A 19605-nucleotide genomic window follows, 5' to 3' on the forward strand; every position below is an offset into this window, starting at 1 on the left:
TAAGGTTAGGGCTAGTTAGGATTAGGTTTAGTGTTAGGATAAGGGTTAAGGTTAGGGCTAGGTAGGATTAGGTTTAGTGTTAGGATAAGGGATAAGGTTAGTAGATAGTTCATTGAAATGTTACTGATCTACTGATTAACACTCCAAATAAAGTGTCCTCATCTGGTGTAATAGAAGTAATTATTGGTACCATGGGAGGTGGGGGAGAGAGAACCAGGGGGTGGGTTGGTTGGTTGGTGATGCACGGTATAATGTGTTTGTTTGGGTTAAAGTGAGACAATGGGTTTGGTGCAACACAGGGCTGTGTATTTTAGCTGTGCTACTGCAAATGGAGAAACAACCCGAGCACAGAAGTGTTTGGTGGGTGCTGCTGCACAGTGCTGTGAGTTTATTTAGGCTGTGGTATCGCAGTTACAGCCTGCAGGCCCATGAGCTGGCTAAGATGACAGCAGAGAGAGATAGAGAGATAGGGGGCTAGAGAGAAATAGAGAGATAGATGGATGGAGAGATATAGATAGATAGAGGGATAGAGAGAGAGAGAGAGAGAGAGAGAGAGAGAGAGAGAGAGAGAGAGAGAGAGAGAGATAAAGGGATAGCGAGGGAGAGAGATAAATGGATAGCGAGAGAGAGAGAGAGAGAGAGAGAGAGGGGGGGGGGGGAGAGACAGAGAGAGATAAAGGGATAGCGAGAGAGAGAGATAAATGGATAGCAAGAGAGAGAGAGAGAGAGAGAGAGAGAGAGAGAGAGAGAGAGAGAGAGAGAGAGAGAGAGAGAGAGAGAGAGGCTATGTACAGACTTAGTGAGCATAGCCTTGCTATTGAGAAAGGCCGCCGTAGACAGACTTGGCTCTCAAGAGAAGACAGGCTATGTGCACACTGCCCACAAAATGAGGTGGAAACTGAGCTGCACTTCCTAACCTCCTGTACAACGTATGACCATATTAGAGATACATATTTCCCTCAGATTACACAGATCCACAAAGAATTTGAAAACAAATTCAATTTTGATAAACTCCCATATCTACTTGGTGAAATTCCACAGTGTGCCATCACAGCAGCAAGATTTGTGACCTCTTGCCACAACAAAAGGGCAACCAGTGAAGAACAAACACCATTTTAAATACAACCCATATTTATGCTTATTCATTTTCACTTGTGTTCTTTAACCATTTGTACATTGTTAGAACACTGAATATATATATAATATGACATTTGTAATGTCTTTATTGTTTTGACATTTCTGTATGTGTGATGTTTACTGTTAATTTGTATTGTTTATTTCACTTTTGTATATTATCTACCTCACTTGCTTTGGCAATGTTAACACATGTTGAATTGCCCCTTGAATTTAATTTAATTTAATTTAATTGAGAGAGAGAGAGAGCGAGAGAGAGGAATAGAGAGAGAGATAGAGAGAGAGAGATAAAGGGATAGAGAGAGATGGGGGATAGAGAGATGGAGGGAGAGAGAGAGAGATAGAGAGAGAGAGACAGAGAGGAAGAGAGAGAGACAAGGGAAGAGAGAGAGAGAGAGAGAGAGAGAGAGAGAGACAGAGAGAGAGACAGAGACAGAGAGATAAAGGGATAGTGAGAGGGGGGATAGAGAGAGAGATAAAGGGATAGAGAGAGAGAGATAAAGGGATAGAGAAAGAGATACAGGGATAGAGAGAGAGATAAAGGGATAGAGAGAGAGTTAAAGGGATAGAGAGAGAGATTAAGGATAGAGAGAGATAAAGGGATAGAGAGAGAGGGGGATAGAGAGAGGGGGGGATAGAGAGGGATATAAATGGATAGAGAGAGAGATAAAGGGATAGAGAGAGAGATAAAGGGATAGAGAGAGAGATAAAGGGATAGATAGTGAGATAAAGGGATAGAGAGAGAGATAAAGGGATAGAGAGAGGTAAAGGGATAGAGAGAGAGGGGGGATAGAGAGAGAGAAAGGGATAGAGAGAAAGAGATAAAGGGATAGAGAGGGAGATAAAGGGATAGAGAGAGAGATAAAGGGATAGAGAAAGAGATAAAGGGATAGAGAGGGAGATAAAGGGATATAGAGAGAGATAAAGGGATAGAGAGAGAGATAAAGGGATAGAGAGAGATAAAGGGATAGAGAGAGATATAAAGGGATAGAGAGAGATAAAGGGATAGAGAGAGAGATAAAGGGATAGAGAGAGAGATAAAGGGATAGAGAGAGAGATAAAGGGATAGAGAGAGAGAGGATGATAGAGAGAGAGATAAAGGGATAGCGAGAGAGATAAAGGGATGGAGAGAGAGATAAAGGGATAGAGAGAGAGAGAGATAAAGGGATAGAGAGAGGGGGGATATAAAGAGAGGGGGATAGAGAGGGATATAAATGGATAGAGAGAGAGATAAAGGGATAGAGAGAGAGATAAATGGACAGAGAGAGAGATAAAGGGATAGATAGTGAGATAAAGGGATAGAGAGAGAGATAAGGGATAGAGAGGCAGATAAAGGGATAGAGAGAGAGATAAAGGGATAGAGAGAGAGATAAAGGGATAGAGAGAGGTAAAGGGATAGAGAGAGAGGGGGGATAGAGAGAGAGAAAGGGGTAGAGAGAAAGAGAGAAAGGGATAGAGAGGGAGATAAAGGGATAGAGAGAGAGATAAAGGGATAGAGAGAGATACAGGGATAGAGAGATACGGGGATAGAGAGATATAAAGGGATAGAGAGAGAGATAAAGGGATAGATATAGAGATAACGGGATAGAGAGAGAGAGATAAAGGGATAGAGAGAAAGAGGGGGATAGAGAGAGAGAGATAGATAAAGGGATAGAGAGAGATAAAGGGGTAGAGAGAGAGAAGGGGGTAGAGAGAGAGTTAAAGGGATAGAGAGAGAGAGGGGGATAGAGAGGGAGAGAAAGATAAAGGGATAGAGAGAGATAAAGGGATAGAGAGATAAAGGGATAGAGAGAGAGAGATAAAGGGATAGAGAGAAAGAGGGGGATAGAGAGAGAGAGAGAGATAAAGGGATAGAGAGAGATAAAGGGATAGAGAGAGAGATACATGGATAGAGAGAGATAAGGGGATAGAGAGATATAAAGGGATAGAGAGAGAGATAAAGGGATAGATATAGAGATAAAGGGGTAGAGAGAGATAAAGGGATAGAGAGAGCTAAAGGGATAGAGAGAGAGATAAAGGGATAGAGAGAGAGAAGGGGGTAGAGATAGAGATAAAGGGATAGAGAGAGAGATGGGGATAGAGAGGGAGAGAGAGATAAAGGGATAGAGAGAGATAAAGGGATAGAGAGATAAAGGGATAGAGAGATAAAGGGATAGAGAGAAAGAGGGGGATAGAGAGAGAGAGAGAGATAAAGGGATAGAGAGAGATAAAGGGATAGAGAGAGATAAAGGGGTAGAGAGAGAGAAAGGGATAGAGAGAGATAAAGGGATAGAGAGAGAGATAAAGTGATAGAGAGAGAGAGGGGGATAGAGAGGGATTGTGTGTGGGGGAAGAGGCTGACAGTTTAAGGGTCTGGTGGTGTGGACCAATCAGAGACCTTGCAGTAGAAATCAATGTATCCAAACAGGCAAATGTTTTCTGTGCTACAATCCCAAACAAAGTTCATGTTATCTCTGCAGAAAAGGGGAAGTACACGTGGAAACAAATCCATCGAAATATCTGGAAAATCTGGAAACTCCCTCTCAGTTTACACCAATCCAGTACTTTTAATCGCTGGAGGGGAATTTAGCAAGTTCATCCTGAATCTGAACTATGATGAAACGAAGACTAATAGGGCTTAGATACACACTATAGTTAGGAGACTATAATAGGGCTTAGAGACACACTATAGTTAGGAGACTATAATAGGGCTTAGATACACACTTTAGTTAGGAGACTAGAATAGGGCTTAGAGACACACTATAGTTAGGAGACCATAGTTAGGAGACTATAGTTAGGAGACTATAATAGGGCTTAGAGACACACTATAGTTAGGAGACTATAATAGGGCTTAGAGACACACTATAGTTAGGAGACTATAATAGGGCTTAGAGACACACTATAGCTAGGAGACTATAATAGGGCTTAGATAAACACTATAGTTAGGAGACTATAATAGGGCTTAGAGACACACTATAGTTAGGAGACTATAGTTAGGGGACTATAATAGGGCTTAGATACACACCATAGTTAGGAGACTATAGTTAGGAGACTATAATAGGGCTTAGATACACACCATAGTTAGGAGACTATAGTTAGGAGACTATAATAGGGCTTAGATACACACCATAGTTAGGAGACTATAGTTAGGAGGCTATAATAGGGCTTAGATAAACACTATAGTTAGGAGACTATAGTTAGGAGGCTATAATAGGGCTTAGAGACACACTATAGTTAGGAGACTATAATAGGGCTTAGATAAACACTATAGTTAGGAGACTATAATAGGGCTTAGATAAACACTATAGTTAGGAGACTATAGTTAGGAGACTATAATAGGGCTTAGATACACACTATAGTTAGGAGACTATAGTTAGGAGGCTATAATAGGGCTTAGATACACACTATAGTTAGGAGACTATAATAGGGCTTAGAGACACACTATAGTTAGGAGGCTATAATAGGGCTTAGATAAACACTATAGTTAGGAGACTATAATAGGGCTTAGATACACACTATAGTTAGGAGACTATAATAGGGCTTAGATAAACACTATAGTTAGGAGACTATAATAGGGCTTAGATACACACTATAGTTAGGAGACTATAGTTAGGAGGCTATAATAGGGCTTAGATAAACACTATATTTAGGAGACTATAATAGGGCTTAGATAAACACTATATTTAGGAGACTATAATAGGGCTTAGATAAACACTATATTTAGGAGACTATAATAGGGCTTAGATAAACACTATAGTTAGGAGACTATAGTTAGGAGACTATAATAGGGCTTAGATACACACTATAGTTAGGAGACTATAGTTAGGAGGCTATAATAGGGCTTAGATACACACTATAGTTAGGAGACTATAATAGGGCTTAGAGACACACTATAGTTAGGAGGCTATAATAGGGCTTAGATACACACTATAGTTAGGAGACTATAATAGGGCTTAGAGACACACTATAGTTAGGAGACTATAGTTAGGAGACTATAATAGGGCTTAGATACACACTATAGTTAGGAGACTATAATAGGGCTTAGAGACACACTATAGTTAGGAGACTATAGTTAGGAGACTATAATAGGGCTTAGATAAACACTATAGTTAGGAGGCTATAATAGGGCTTAGATAAACACTATAGTTAGGAGACTATAATAGGGCTTAGAGACACACTATAGCTAGGAGACTATACTAGGGCTTAGAGACACACTATAGCTAGGAGACTATAGTTAGGAGACTATACTAGGGCTTAGATAAACACTATAGTTAGGAGACTATAATAGGGCTTAGATAAACACTATAGTTAGGAGACTATAGTTAGGAGACTATAATAGGGCTTAGATACACACTATAGTTAGGAGACTATACTAGGGCTTAGATACACCCCATGGTTAGGAGATTATAATAGGGCTTAGATACACACCATAGTTAGGAGGCTAACCTGCAGGTAGAGTAGTCTGTCCAAGAGAATAACTTCCAGCTAAACGAGTCTGTCCAAGAGACAAACTTGCAGCTAAACTAGTCTGTCCAAGAGACTAACTTGCAGCTAAACTAGTCTGTCAAGAGACTAATCTGCAGTTAACAGACCAACTGGGAGCCTGAATGTCCGGTCTGGTTCAGAGTTACCAAAGGGTGTGATGCCTCATACAATCTCCAGAGGCCAGGGTATATCAATGGCCAGAATAGTAGTCAGAATCATTGTGACATTAAACATTCACATTGTAAACGTTTCGATGCATTATAACTGTGTCATCATGTGTTATGACTTATCAATGAATCCCAAGCCCAGCTCAGATCATTCCTACCATTGTTGTCGTAATGCTGCAGAAAATGTACATTATCACAGGGACGTTGGCAGTTACAATGTAAGTAACCTAATTTATGTCTCTCTAATTCCTCTGAATGGCTCTGTGGATCCTACAGCTAATGTATGCAGTAATCATATACAGTAGCTTTCAAAAGTTTGGGGTCACTTGGAAATGTCCTTGTTTTTGAAAGAAAAGCAAAAGAAAAATGTCCATTAAAATAACATTAAATTGATCAGAAATACAGTGTAGACATAGTTAATGTTGTAAATGACTATTGTAGCTGGAAACGGCAGATTTTTTATGGAATATCTACATAGGCGTACAGAGGCCCATTATCAGCAACCATCACTCCTGTGTTCCAATGGCAAGTTGTGTTAGCTAATCCAAGTTTATAATTTTAAAGGGCTAATTGATCATTAGAAAACCCTTTTGCAATTATGTTAGCACAGCTCAAAACTGTTGTCCTGATTAAAGAAGCAATAAACTGGCCTTCATTAGACTAGTTGAGTATCTGGAGCATCAGCATTTGTTGGTTCGATTACAGGCTCAAAATGGCCAGAAACAAAGACCTTTCTTCTGAAACTTGTCAGTCTATTCTTGTTCTGAGAAATTAAGACTATTCCATGTGAGAAATTGCCAAGAAACCGAAGATCTCGTACAACGCTGTGTACTACTCCCTTCACAGAACAGCGCAAACTGGCCCTAACCAGAATGGAAAGAGGAGTGGGAGGCCCTGGTGCACAACTGAGCAAGAGGACAAGTACATTAGAGTGTCTAGTTTGAGAAACACCAGTCTCAACATCAACAGTGAAGAGGCAACTCTATAATGTGAAGTTGGAAAGAAAAAGCCAGATCTCAGACTGGCCAATAAAAACAAAAGATTAAGATGGGCAAAATAACACAGACACTGAACAGAGGAACTCTGCCTAGAAGGCCAGCATCCCAGAGTCACCTCGTCACTGCTGACATTGAGACTGGTGTTTTGCGGGTACTATTTAATAAAGCTGTCAGTTGAGGACTTATGAGGCGTCTGTTTCTCCAACTAGACACACTAATACACTTGTCCTCTTGCTCCATCATTCATTGAATCAGATGGCTCATTCATCACAAAACCAAATGATATTGGCAACTACTTTAATAGGACAGTGACAAACGCTTACACTACACATCAAAGTATATCTGACGAAATTATGAAAAGACAAGCATTGTCATTTTTTGTATTCAGTAAAGTGAGTGTGGAAGAGGTGAACAAATGAATGATGTCCATCAACAACAACAAGCCACCGGGTTCTGACGACTTGGATGGAAAATGACTGAGGATAATAGTGGACGATATTGCCACTCCTATTTGCCAACTCTTCAATTTAAGAAAGTGTGTACCCTCAGGCCTGGAGGGAAGCAAAAGCCGTTCCTCTATAAAGTATCAAGTATCAAGAATAGTAAAGCCCCCTTTTACTGGCTCAAATAGCCGACCAATCAGCCTGTTACCAACCTTTAGTAGACTTGAGGAAAAAATGGTGTTTGACCAGATACAAAGCTATTTCACAGTATACAAAAAAACCTTCAGCTCACTTAGAGGGAAAGGCACGGCACTTCCACAAATATTGTGAGAGCTGTTATGTTATACTGTCAGTGCGGCTTTTGACATTGTCAGTCATAGGCTGCTGATGGAAAAACGTATGTGTTGTGGCTTTATACCCTATATTATGGATGAAGAGTTACCTGTCTAACAGAACACAGAGGGTGTTCTTTAATGGGAGCCTCCAACACAAATCAAATCTAATTCTATTTGGTCAGATACAAATGGTTAGCAGATGTTAATGTGGTAGCCTAGTGGTTAGAGCGGTGGACTAGTAACCGGAAGGTTGCAAGTTCAAACCCCCGAGCTGACAAGGTACAAATCTGTCGTTCTGCCCCTGAACAGGCAGTTAACCCACTGTTTCTAGGTTGTCATTGTTAATAAGAATTTGTTCTTAACTGACTTGCCTAGTTAAATAAAAATAAAATGTGAAATGCTTGTGCTTCTAGTTCTGACCATGCAGTAATTTCTAACAAGTAATCTAACAATTACTTTATACACACAAGTGTAAAGGAATGAATAAGAATATGTACATATAAATATATGGATGAGCGATGGCCGAACGGCATAGGCAAGATGCAGTAGATGGTATAGAGTACAGTATATACATATGAGATGAGTAATGTAGGGTATGTAAACATTATATAAAGTGGCATTGTTTAAAGTGACTAGTGATACATTTATTACATCCATTTTTAATTAATAAAGTGGCTCAAGATGTGAGTCAGTATGTAGGCAGCAGCCACTCAATGTTAGTGATGGCTGTTTAACAGTCGGCCTTGAGATATAAGCTATTTTTCAGTCTCTCGGTCCCAGCTTTGATGCACCTGTCCTGACCTCGCCTTCTGGATGATAGCGGGGTGAACAGGCAGTGGCTCGGGTGGTTGTTGTCCTTGATGATCTTTTTGGCCTTCCTGTGACATTGGGTGGTGTAGGTGTCCTGGAGGGCAGGTAGTTTGCCCCCGGTGATGCGTTGTGCAGACCTCACTACCCTCTGGAGAGCTTTGCGGTCGTTGGCGGAGCAGTTGCCGTACCAGGCGGTGATACAGCCCAACAGGATGCTCTCAATTGTATATCTGTAAAAGTTTGTGAGTGTTTTTGGTGACAAGCCAAATTTCTTGTGGCGCCTCCTTGTTTCTTGTTGCGCCTTCTTCACCACATTGTCTGTGTGGGTGGACCATTTCAGTTTGACCGTGATGTGTACACTGAGGAACTTAAAACTTTCCACCTTTTCCACTACTGTCCCTACGATGTGGATGAGCGGGTGATCCCTCCGCTGTTTCCTGAAGTCCACGATCATCTCCTTTGTTTTGTTGACGTTGAGTGAGAGATTATTTTCCTGACACCACACTCCAAGGACCCTCACCTCCTCCCTGTGGGCCGTCTCATCGTTGTTGGTAACAAGAACGAACCCTTGTGGGGCCCCAGTGTTGAGGATCAGCGGGGTGGAGATGTTGTTTCCTACTCTCACCATCTGGGGGCGGCCCGTCAGGAAGTCCAGGACCCAGTTGCACAGGGTCGAGACCTTAATGACAAGTCTGGAGGGCACTATTGTGTTAAATGCTGAGCTGTACTCGATTAACAACATTCTTACATAGGTATTCCTCTTGTCCAGATGGGTTAGGGCAGTGTGATTGCGTTGTCTGTGGACCTATTGGGGCGGGGTAAGCGAATTGGAGTGGGCCTAGTCTGTCAGGTAGGGTGGAGGTGATGTGATCCTGTATTATACCTGTATCATGTATCATCATGTATTATACCTGTATCATGTATTATACCTGTATCATCATGTATTATACCTGTATCATGTATTATACCTGTATCGTCGTGGATTATACCAGTATCATCTAATGTTATACCTGTATCATAGTGTATTATACCTGTATCATGTATTATACCTGTATCATGTATTATACCTGTATCATCATATATTATACCTGTATCATCATGTATTATACCTGTATCATCATGTATTATACCTGTATCATCATGTATTATATCTGTATCATTGTGCATTATACCTGTATCATCATGTATTATACCTGTATCGTCGTGGATTATACCAGTATCATCTAATATTATACCTGTATCATAGTGTATTATACCTGTATCATGTATTATACCTGTATCGTCGTGGATTATACCAGTATCATCTAATAGTATACCTGTATCATAGTGTATTATACCTGTATCATGTATTATACCTGTATCATCGTGTATTATACCTGTATCATCATGTATTATACCTGTATCATCGTGCATTATACCTGTATTATGTATTATACCTGTATCATCGTGTATTATACCTGTATCATCATGTATTATACCTGTATCATCGTGTATTATACCTGTATCATGTATTATACCTGTATCATCGTGTATTAAACCTGTATCATGTGGTATACCTGTATCGTCATGTATTATACCTGTATCATCGTGTATTATACCTGTATCATCATGTATTACACCGGTATCATCATGTATTATACCTGTACCATCATGTATTACACCTGTATCATCATGTATTATACCTGTATCATCGTGTATTACACCTGTATCATCGTGTATTGTACCTGTATCATGTATTATACCTGTATCCTCGTGTATTATACCTGTATCATGTATTATACCTGTATCATCATGTATTATACCTGTATCATGTATTATACCTGTATCATCATGTATTATACCTGTATCATGTATTATACCTGTATCGTCGTGGATTATACCAGTATCATCTAATATTATACCTGTATCATAGTGTATTATACCTGTATCATCATGTATTATACCTGTATCATAGTGTATTATACCTGTATCATCATGTATTATACCTGTATCATGTAGTATACCTGTATCATCATGTATTATACCTGTATCATCATGTATTATACCTGTATCATCATGTATTATACCTGTATCATGTATTATACCTGTATCATCATGTATTATACCTGTATCAACATTTATTATACCTGTATCATCGTGTATTATACCTGTATCATGTATTATACCTGTATCATCATGTATTATACCTGTATCATCATGTATTATACCTGTACCATCATGTATTATACCTGTATCATCATGTATTATACCTGTATCATCATGTATTATACCTGTATCATCATGTATTATATCTGTATCATTGTGCATTATACCTGTATCGTCGTGGATTATACCAGTATCATCTAATATTATACCTGTATCATAGTGTATTATACCTGTATCATGTATTATACCTGTATCGTCGTGGATTATACCAGTATCATCTAATAGTATACCTGTATCATAGTGTATTATACCTGTATCATGTATTATACCTGTATCATCATGTATTATACCTGTATCATCATGTATTATACCTGTATCATCGTGCATTATAGCTGTATCATGTATTATACCTGTATCATCGTGTATTATACCTGTATCATGTATTATACCTGTATCATCATGTATTATACCTGTATCATCATGTATTATACCTGTATCGTCGTGGATTATACCAGTATCATCTAATATTATACCTGTATCATAGTGTATTATACCTGTATCATCATGTATTATACCTGTATCATAGTGTATTATACCTGTATCATCATGTATTATACCTGTATCATCATGTATTATACCTGTATCATTGTGCATTATACCTGTATAGTCGTGGATTATACCAGTGTCATCTAATGGTATACCTGTATCATAGTGTATTATACCTGTATCATGTATTATACCTGTATCATCGTGTATTATACCTGTATCATCATGTATTATACCTGTATCATCGTGCATTATACCTGTATTATGTATTATACCTGTATCATCGTGTATTATACCTGTATCATCATGTATTATACCTGTATCACCGGGTATTATACCTGTATCATGTATAATACCTGTATCATCGTGTATTAAACCTGTATCATCGTGTATTATACCTTTTTATCATGTATTATACCTGTATCGTGTATTATGCCTGTATCATCATGTATTATACCTGTATCATCATGTATTATACCTGTATCATCATGTATTACACCTGTATCATCATGTATTATACCTGTATCATCATGTATTATACCTGTATCATCATGTATTACACCTGTATCATCATGTATTATACCTGTACCATCATGTATTACACCTGTATCATCATGTATTATACCTGTATCATCGTGTATTACACCTGTATCATCGTGTATTGTACCTGTATCATGTATTATACCTGTATCATCGTGTATTATACCTGTATCATGTATTATACCTGTATCATCATGTATTATACCTGTATCATTTATTATACCTGTATCATCATGTATTTTACCTGTATCATGTATTATACCTGTATCGTCGTGGATTATACCAGTATCATCTAATATTATACCTGTATCATAGTGTATTATACCTGTATCATCATGTATTATACCTGTATCATAGTGTATTATACCTGTATCATCATGTATTATACCTGTATCATCATGTATTATACCTGTATCATGTAGTATACCTGTATCATCATGTATTATACCTGTATCATCATGTATTATACCTGTATCATCATGTATTATACCTGTATCATCATGTATCATGTATTATAACAGTATCATGTATTATACCTGTATCATCATGTATTGTACCTGTATCATGTATTATACCTGTATCATCATGTATCATACATGTACCATCATGTATTATACATGTATCATCGTGCATTATACCTGTATCATGTATTATACCTGTATCATCGTGTATTATACCTGTATCATCATGTATTATACCTGTATCATAGTGTATTATACCTGTATCATCATGTATTATACCTGTATCATCATGTATTATACCTGTATCATGTAGTATACCTGTATCATCGTGCATTATACCTGTATCATGTATTATACCTGTATCATCGTGTATTATACCTGTATCATGTATTATACCTGTATCATCGTGTATTAAACCTGTATCATGTGGTATACCTGTATCGTCATGTATTATACCTGTATCATCATGTATTATACCTGTATCATCATGTAGTATACCTGTATCATCAAGTATTACACCTGTATCATCATGTATTATACCTGTATCATCATGTATTATACCTGTATCATCATGTATTATACCTGTATCATGTATTACACCTGTATCATCATGTATTATACCTGTATCATCATGTATTATACCTGTATCATCATGTATTACACCTGTATCATCATGTATTATACCTGTATCATCATGTATTACACCTGTATCATCATGTATTATACCTGCATCATGTATTACACCTGTATCATCATGTATTATACCTGTATCATGTATTATACCTGTATCATCATGCATTATACCTGTATCATAGTGTATTATACCTGTATCATCATGTATTATACCTGTATCATGTATTACACCTGTATCATCATGTATTATACCTGTATCATAGTGTATTATACCTGTATCATCATGCATTATACCTGTATCATCGTGTATTATACCTGTATCATCATGTATTATACCTGTATCATCATGTATTATACCTGTATCATCATGTATTATACCTGTATCATGTATTATACCTGTATCGTCGTGGATTATACCAGTATCATCTAATATTATACCTGTATCGTAGTGTATTATACCTGTATCATCATGTATTATACCTGTATCATAGTGTATTATACCTGTATCATCATGTATTATACCTGTATCGTGTATTATACCTGTATCATCATGTATTATACCTGTATCATCATGTATCATGTATTATACCTGTATCATCATGTATTATACCTGTATCATCATGTATCATGTATTATACCTGTATCATCGTGTATTATACCTGTATCATCATGTATTATACCTGTATCATGTATTATACCTGTATCATCATGTATCATGTATTATAACAGTTTCATCGTGTATTATACCTGTATCGTGTATTATACATGTATCATCGTGTATTATAACAGTATCATGTATTAAACCTGTATCATGTATTATACCTGTATCATCGTGTATTATACCTGTATCATCGTGTATTATACCTGTATCATCATGTATTATACCTGTATCATCATGTATTATACCTGTATCAACATTTATTATACCTGTATCATCGTGTATTATACCTGTATCATGTATTATACCTGTATCATCATGTATTATACTTGTATCATCGCGTATTATACCTGTATCATCGTGTATTAAACCTGTATCATCGTGTATTAAACCTGTATCATCGTGTATTATACCTGTATCATCGTGTATTATACCTGTATCGTGTATTATACCTGTATCATCGTGTATTATACCTGTATCATCGTGTATTATAACAGTATCATGTATTAAACCTGTATCATGTATTATACCTGTATCATCGTGTATTATACCTGTATCATGTATTATACCTGTATCATCATGTATTATAACTGTATCATTGTGCATTATACCTGTATCATCGTGCATTATACCTGTATCATGTATTATACCTGTATCATCGTGTATTATACCTGTATCATCGTGTATTATACCTGTATCGTCATGTATTATACCTGTATCATCATGTATTATAACTGTATCATTGTGCATTATACCTATATCATGTATTATACCTGTATCATCGTGTATTATACCTGTATCATGTATTATACCTGTATCATGTATTTGACCTGTATCATCGTGTATTATACCTGTATCATCATGTATTACACCTGTATCATCATGTATTATACCTGTATCGTCATGTATTATACCTGTATCATCATGTATTATACCTGTATCATCATGTATTATACCCGTTTCATCATGTATCATGTATTATACCTGTATCGTCATGTATTATAACAGTATCGTCATGCATTATACCTGTATCATAGTGTATTATACCTGTATCGTCATGTATTATACCTGTATCATAGTGTATTATACCTGTATCGTCATGTATTATACCTGTATCATAGTGTATTATACCTGTATCGTCATGTATTATACCTGTATCATCATGTAGTATACCTGTATCGTCGTGTATTATACCTGTATCATATATTATAACAGCAGGCTGTAGGTTAGGTGTTACTGAAGTTAATCCCCAGTGGAGGGCACTTAATGATCAGCACTGAAACTTAGTTTAATCATCAGGTTTATGGACTCAAGAACAATAATGTTGCAGAAATGCATTAAGAGTAATGTTCCCACAATGCACAGTAATCAGACATAGGTGTTCAAACATGTGTTCCGGAAGTTTCCTCCTTCCCCTCTCATGCCTGAGTTGTTTCCCCGAGTTCAGTACAATCCTCCATGGATACAGAGCTAGAGGAGTAGAGAGCTCGCTAATGTCTGAAGGCAGACTATTTCTCCAGCACTCAGATTATCCTGTGTGTGTGTGTGTGTAATCTGATCACTTTATATTCCAGCTCAGGCCAGAGTGAATGATCTACAGTGCCTTCAGAAGTATTCATACCATTTTGACTGATTCCATATTTGGTTGTGTGGCAGTTTAAATTCAAAATGGATGAAATAGATTAGTTTTCCTCACCCATCTACACACTATTACCACATGATGACAAAATGAAAACATGTTTAACCATTTTTTTTTGTGCAAATGAATTGAAAATGAAATACAGAAATGTCCAAAAAGGCAGATGGCTAAAGTGCTGCTACAAACTATTGACTCAGGGTGTGAATACCTACGTAAATGAGATAAATCAGAGTTTTGCACATCTGGATTGTACAATATTTGCCCATTATTCTCCGTCAAGTTGATTGTTGATCATTGCTAGACATTTTCAAGTCTTGCCGTAGATTTAAGCCAATTTAAGTCAAAGGCCACATAGGAACATACAATGTTTTGTCTTTGTAAGCAACTCCAGTGTATATTTGACCTTTCTGCAGTCAGCCAATGGCGCGCTCCCTCAAATTCAGACATCGGTGGCATTGTGTCATGACTAAACTGCATATTTTAGAGTGGGTTTTTACTGTCCCCCAGCACAAGGTGCACCTTTGTAATGAATGACCGACCATGCTGTTTAATCAGCTTCTTGATAGATCTGTCAGGTGGATGGATTATCTTGGCAAAGGGGGCGGCAAGCAGTCGAGAGGTTAGAGCGTTGGGCCTGTAACCGAAAGGTTGCTAGATCGAATCCCCGAGCTGACAAGGTAAAAATCTGTCGTTCTCCCCCCTGAAAAAGGCAGTTAACCCACTGTTCCCAGGTAGGCTGTCATTGTAAATAAGAATTTGTTCTTAACTGACTTGCCTGGTTAAATAAAGGTTCAAGAAAATAAAAAGGAGAAATGCTCACTAACAGGGATAAAAACACATTTGTGCACAACATTTGAGAGAAAAAAGCTTTTTTTTGCGAATGGAAAATTTCTGAGATCTTTTATTTCAACTCTTGGAACCAACACTTTTACATTTTGCATTTATATTTTTGTTCAGTGTTAATAAAAATGAGCAAAACTAACTGAAATTAAACTTTTTTTTTTTAAAGGAATCACATAAAAACAAATGATATCTTTGTCTCTCATATATCACACCCCCATCTCTCCTTTCTGCCCCCCCCCCCCCCCCCCCCCAAAAAACACACAGTAGTCAATCACTTTAGGATAAATAATTTACTGCTGTTACATCATCAATATGTGTCTCAGTCACCAGGGAGAAATAAGAAGCAATACGCCTCTCCGTTCCCTCCTCCCTTCCACTTCCAAAAATACACACCAAAAAAAAACAACAGTCCATATTTAATATTGCTTATACAACCTAAAAATCCCTTGGCTAGCACAGCAGTATAGCCTAAACCGGGGCACCTCTTACACACTAAGACACACACGCCACACACACTTACACAATAACACACACCAATGTGATTATATGGAAACATGTTAATAAGTGTCCCAAGTGTATAGTGTCATGCAGACCTTATATCCACTGAGACCCTATCGGATCACATATAGATTCCTGTAGATCTTCTATAACCATTCCAGACCTTATATCTACTGAGACCCTATCGGATCACATATAGATTCCTGTAGATCTTCTATAACCATCCCAGACCTTATATCCACTGAGACCCTATCGGATCACATATAGATTCCTGTAGATCTTCTATAACCATTCCAGACCTTATATCCACTGAGACCCTATCGGATCACATATAGATTCCTGTAGATCTTCTATAACCATCCCAGACCTTATATCCACTGAGACCCTATCGGATCACATATAGATCCGTGTAGACCTTATATCCACTGAGACCCTATCGGATCACATATAGATCCCTGTAGACCTTCTATAACCATCCCAGACCTTCTATAACCATCCCAGACCTTCTATAACCATCCCAGACCGTAGTCCCTCCGATGGGCATTCCATGTATTTTGGTGGAATGGCAAGGCAATGATGTGTAGACTTCTCTCCACGTCATACTGCGGTAGGGCGTTACGTCCTTTTACGCTGGCAGTCCAGTTCTTATCTTTCACCCAATAATTGGCAAAATATCAATTAGGTGGCAAAAGATCAGAACTGGGCTGCCTGTGTAAAGGTAGCCAGAGGACTTCTGAAAGACACCCGTCATAGAGACGAATGTTCAGGTGTCTACAATGGATTGTGGCGGACAGGTAGGTGTGACAGAAAGGACAGAACCCCCCCCCCTCAGGTGAGAGAACACACACACCTCAGGTGAGACAGAACACACACACACCTCAGGAAAGACAGACCATACACACCTCAGGTGAGACAGAACATACACACCTCAGGTGAGACAGAACACACACACCTCAGGTGAGACAGAACACACACACACACACACACACACACACACACACCTCAGGTGAGACAGAACACACACACACACCTCAGGTGAGAGAACACACACACACACACCTCAGGTGAGAGAACACACACACACACACCTCAGGTGAGAGAACACACACACACACACCTCAGGTGAGACAGAACACACACACCTCAGGTGAGACAGAACACACACACACACACACACACCTCAGGTGAGACAGAACACACACACACACACCTCAGGTGAGACAGAACACACACACACACACCTCAGGTGAGACAGAACACACACACACACACACCTCAGGTGAGACAGAACACACACACACACACACACACACACACACCTCAGATGAGACAGAACACACACACACACACACACACACACACACACACACACACACACACACACACCTCAGGTGAGACAGAACACACACACACACACACACCTCAGGTGAGACAGAACACACACACACACACCTCAGGTGAGACAGAACACACACACACACACCTCAGGTGAGACAGAACACACACACACACACACACCTCAGGTGAGACAGAACACACACACACACACACACCTCAGGTGAGACAGAACACACACACACACACACACCTCAGGTGAGACAGAACACACACACACACACACCTCAGGTGAGACAGAACACACACACACACCTCAGGTGAGACAGAACACACACACACACACACCTCAGGTGAGACAGAACACACACACACACCTCAGGTGAGACAGAACACACACACACACACCTCAGGTGAGACAGAACACACACACACACACCTCAGGTGAGACAGAACACACACACACACACCTCAGGTGAGACAGAACACACACACACACACCTCAGGTGAGAGAACACACACACACACACACACACCTCAGGTGAGACAGAACACACACACACACACCTCAGGTGAGACAGAACACACACACACACACACACACACACACACACACACCTCAGGTGAGACAGAACACACACACACACACCTCAGGTGAGACAGAACACACACACACACACACACCTCAGGTGAGACAGAACACACACACACACACACACACCTCAGGTGAGAAAGAACACACACACACACCTCAGGTGAGAGAACACACACACACCCACACACCTCAGGTGAGACAGAACACACACACCTCAGGTGAGACAGAACACACACACACACACACCTCAGGTGAGACAGAACACACACACACACACCTCAGGTGAGACAGAACACACACACACACACACCTCAGGTGAGACAGAACACACACACACACACCTCAGGTGAGACAGAACACACACACACCCCTCAGGTGAGACAGAACATACACACCTCAGGTGAGACAGAACACACACACCTCAGGTGAGACAGAACACACACACACACACTTCAGGTGAGACAGAACACACACACCTCAGGTGAGACAGAACACACACACACACCTCAGGTGAGACAGAACACACACACACACCTCAGGTGAGACAGAACACACACACACACCTCAGGTGAGACAGAACACACACACACACCTCAGGTGAGACAGAACACACACACCTCAGGTGAGACAGAACACACACACACACACACACACACCTCAGGTGAGACAGAACACACACACACACACACACACACCTCAGGTGAGACAGAACACACACACCTCAGGTGAAACAGAACATACACACACACACACACACACACCTCAGGTGAGACAGAACACACACACACACACTTCAGGTGAGACAGAACACACATACACACACTTCAGGTGAGACAGAACACACACACACACCTCAGGTGAGACAGAACACACACACACACCTCAGGTGAGACAGAACACACACACACACACACCTCAGGTGAGACAGAACACACACACACCTCAGGTGAGACAGAACACACACACACACCTCAGGTGAGACAGAACACACACACACACCTCAGGTGAGACAGAACACACACACACACCTCAGGTGAGACAGAACACACACACCTCTGGTGAAACAGAACATTCACACCTCAGGTGAGACAGAACACACACACACACACACACACACACACACACACACACACACACACACACACACACACACACACACACCTCAGGTGAGACAGAACACACACACACACACACACACACCTCAGGTGAGACAGAACATACACACCTCAGGTGAGACAGAACACACACACACACACCTCAGGTGAGACAGAACACACACACACCTCAGGTGAGACAGAACACACAGTCCACTTCCCAAATGGCTCATAGGTCTCTGTTGTAAAGTAGTGCACTATAAAGGG

Source organism: Oncorhynchus kisutch, linkage group LG5, assembly GCF_002021735.2.
Source record: "Oncorhynchus kisutch isolate 150728-3 linkage group LG5, Okis_V2, whole genome shotgun sequence".
NCBI classification, from domain to species: Eukaryota; Metazoa; Chordata; class Actinopteri; order Salmoniformes; family Salmonidae; genus Oncorhynchus; species Oncorhynchus kisutch.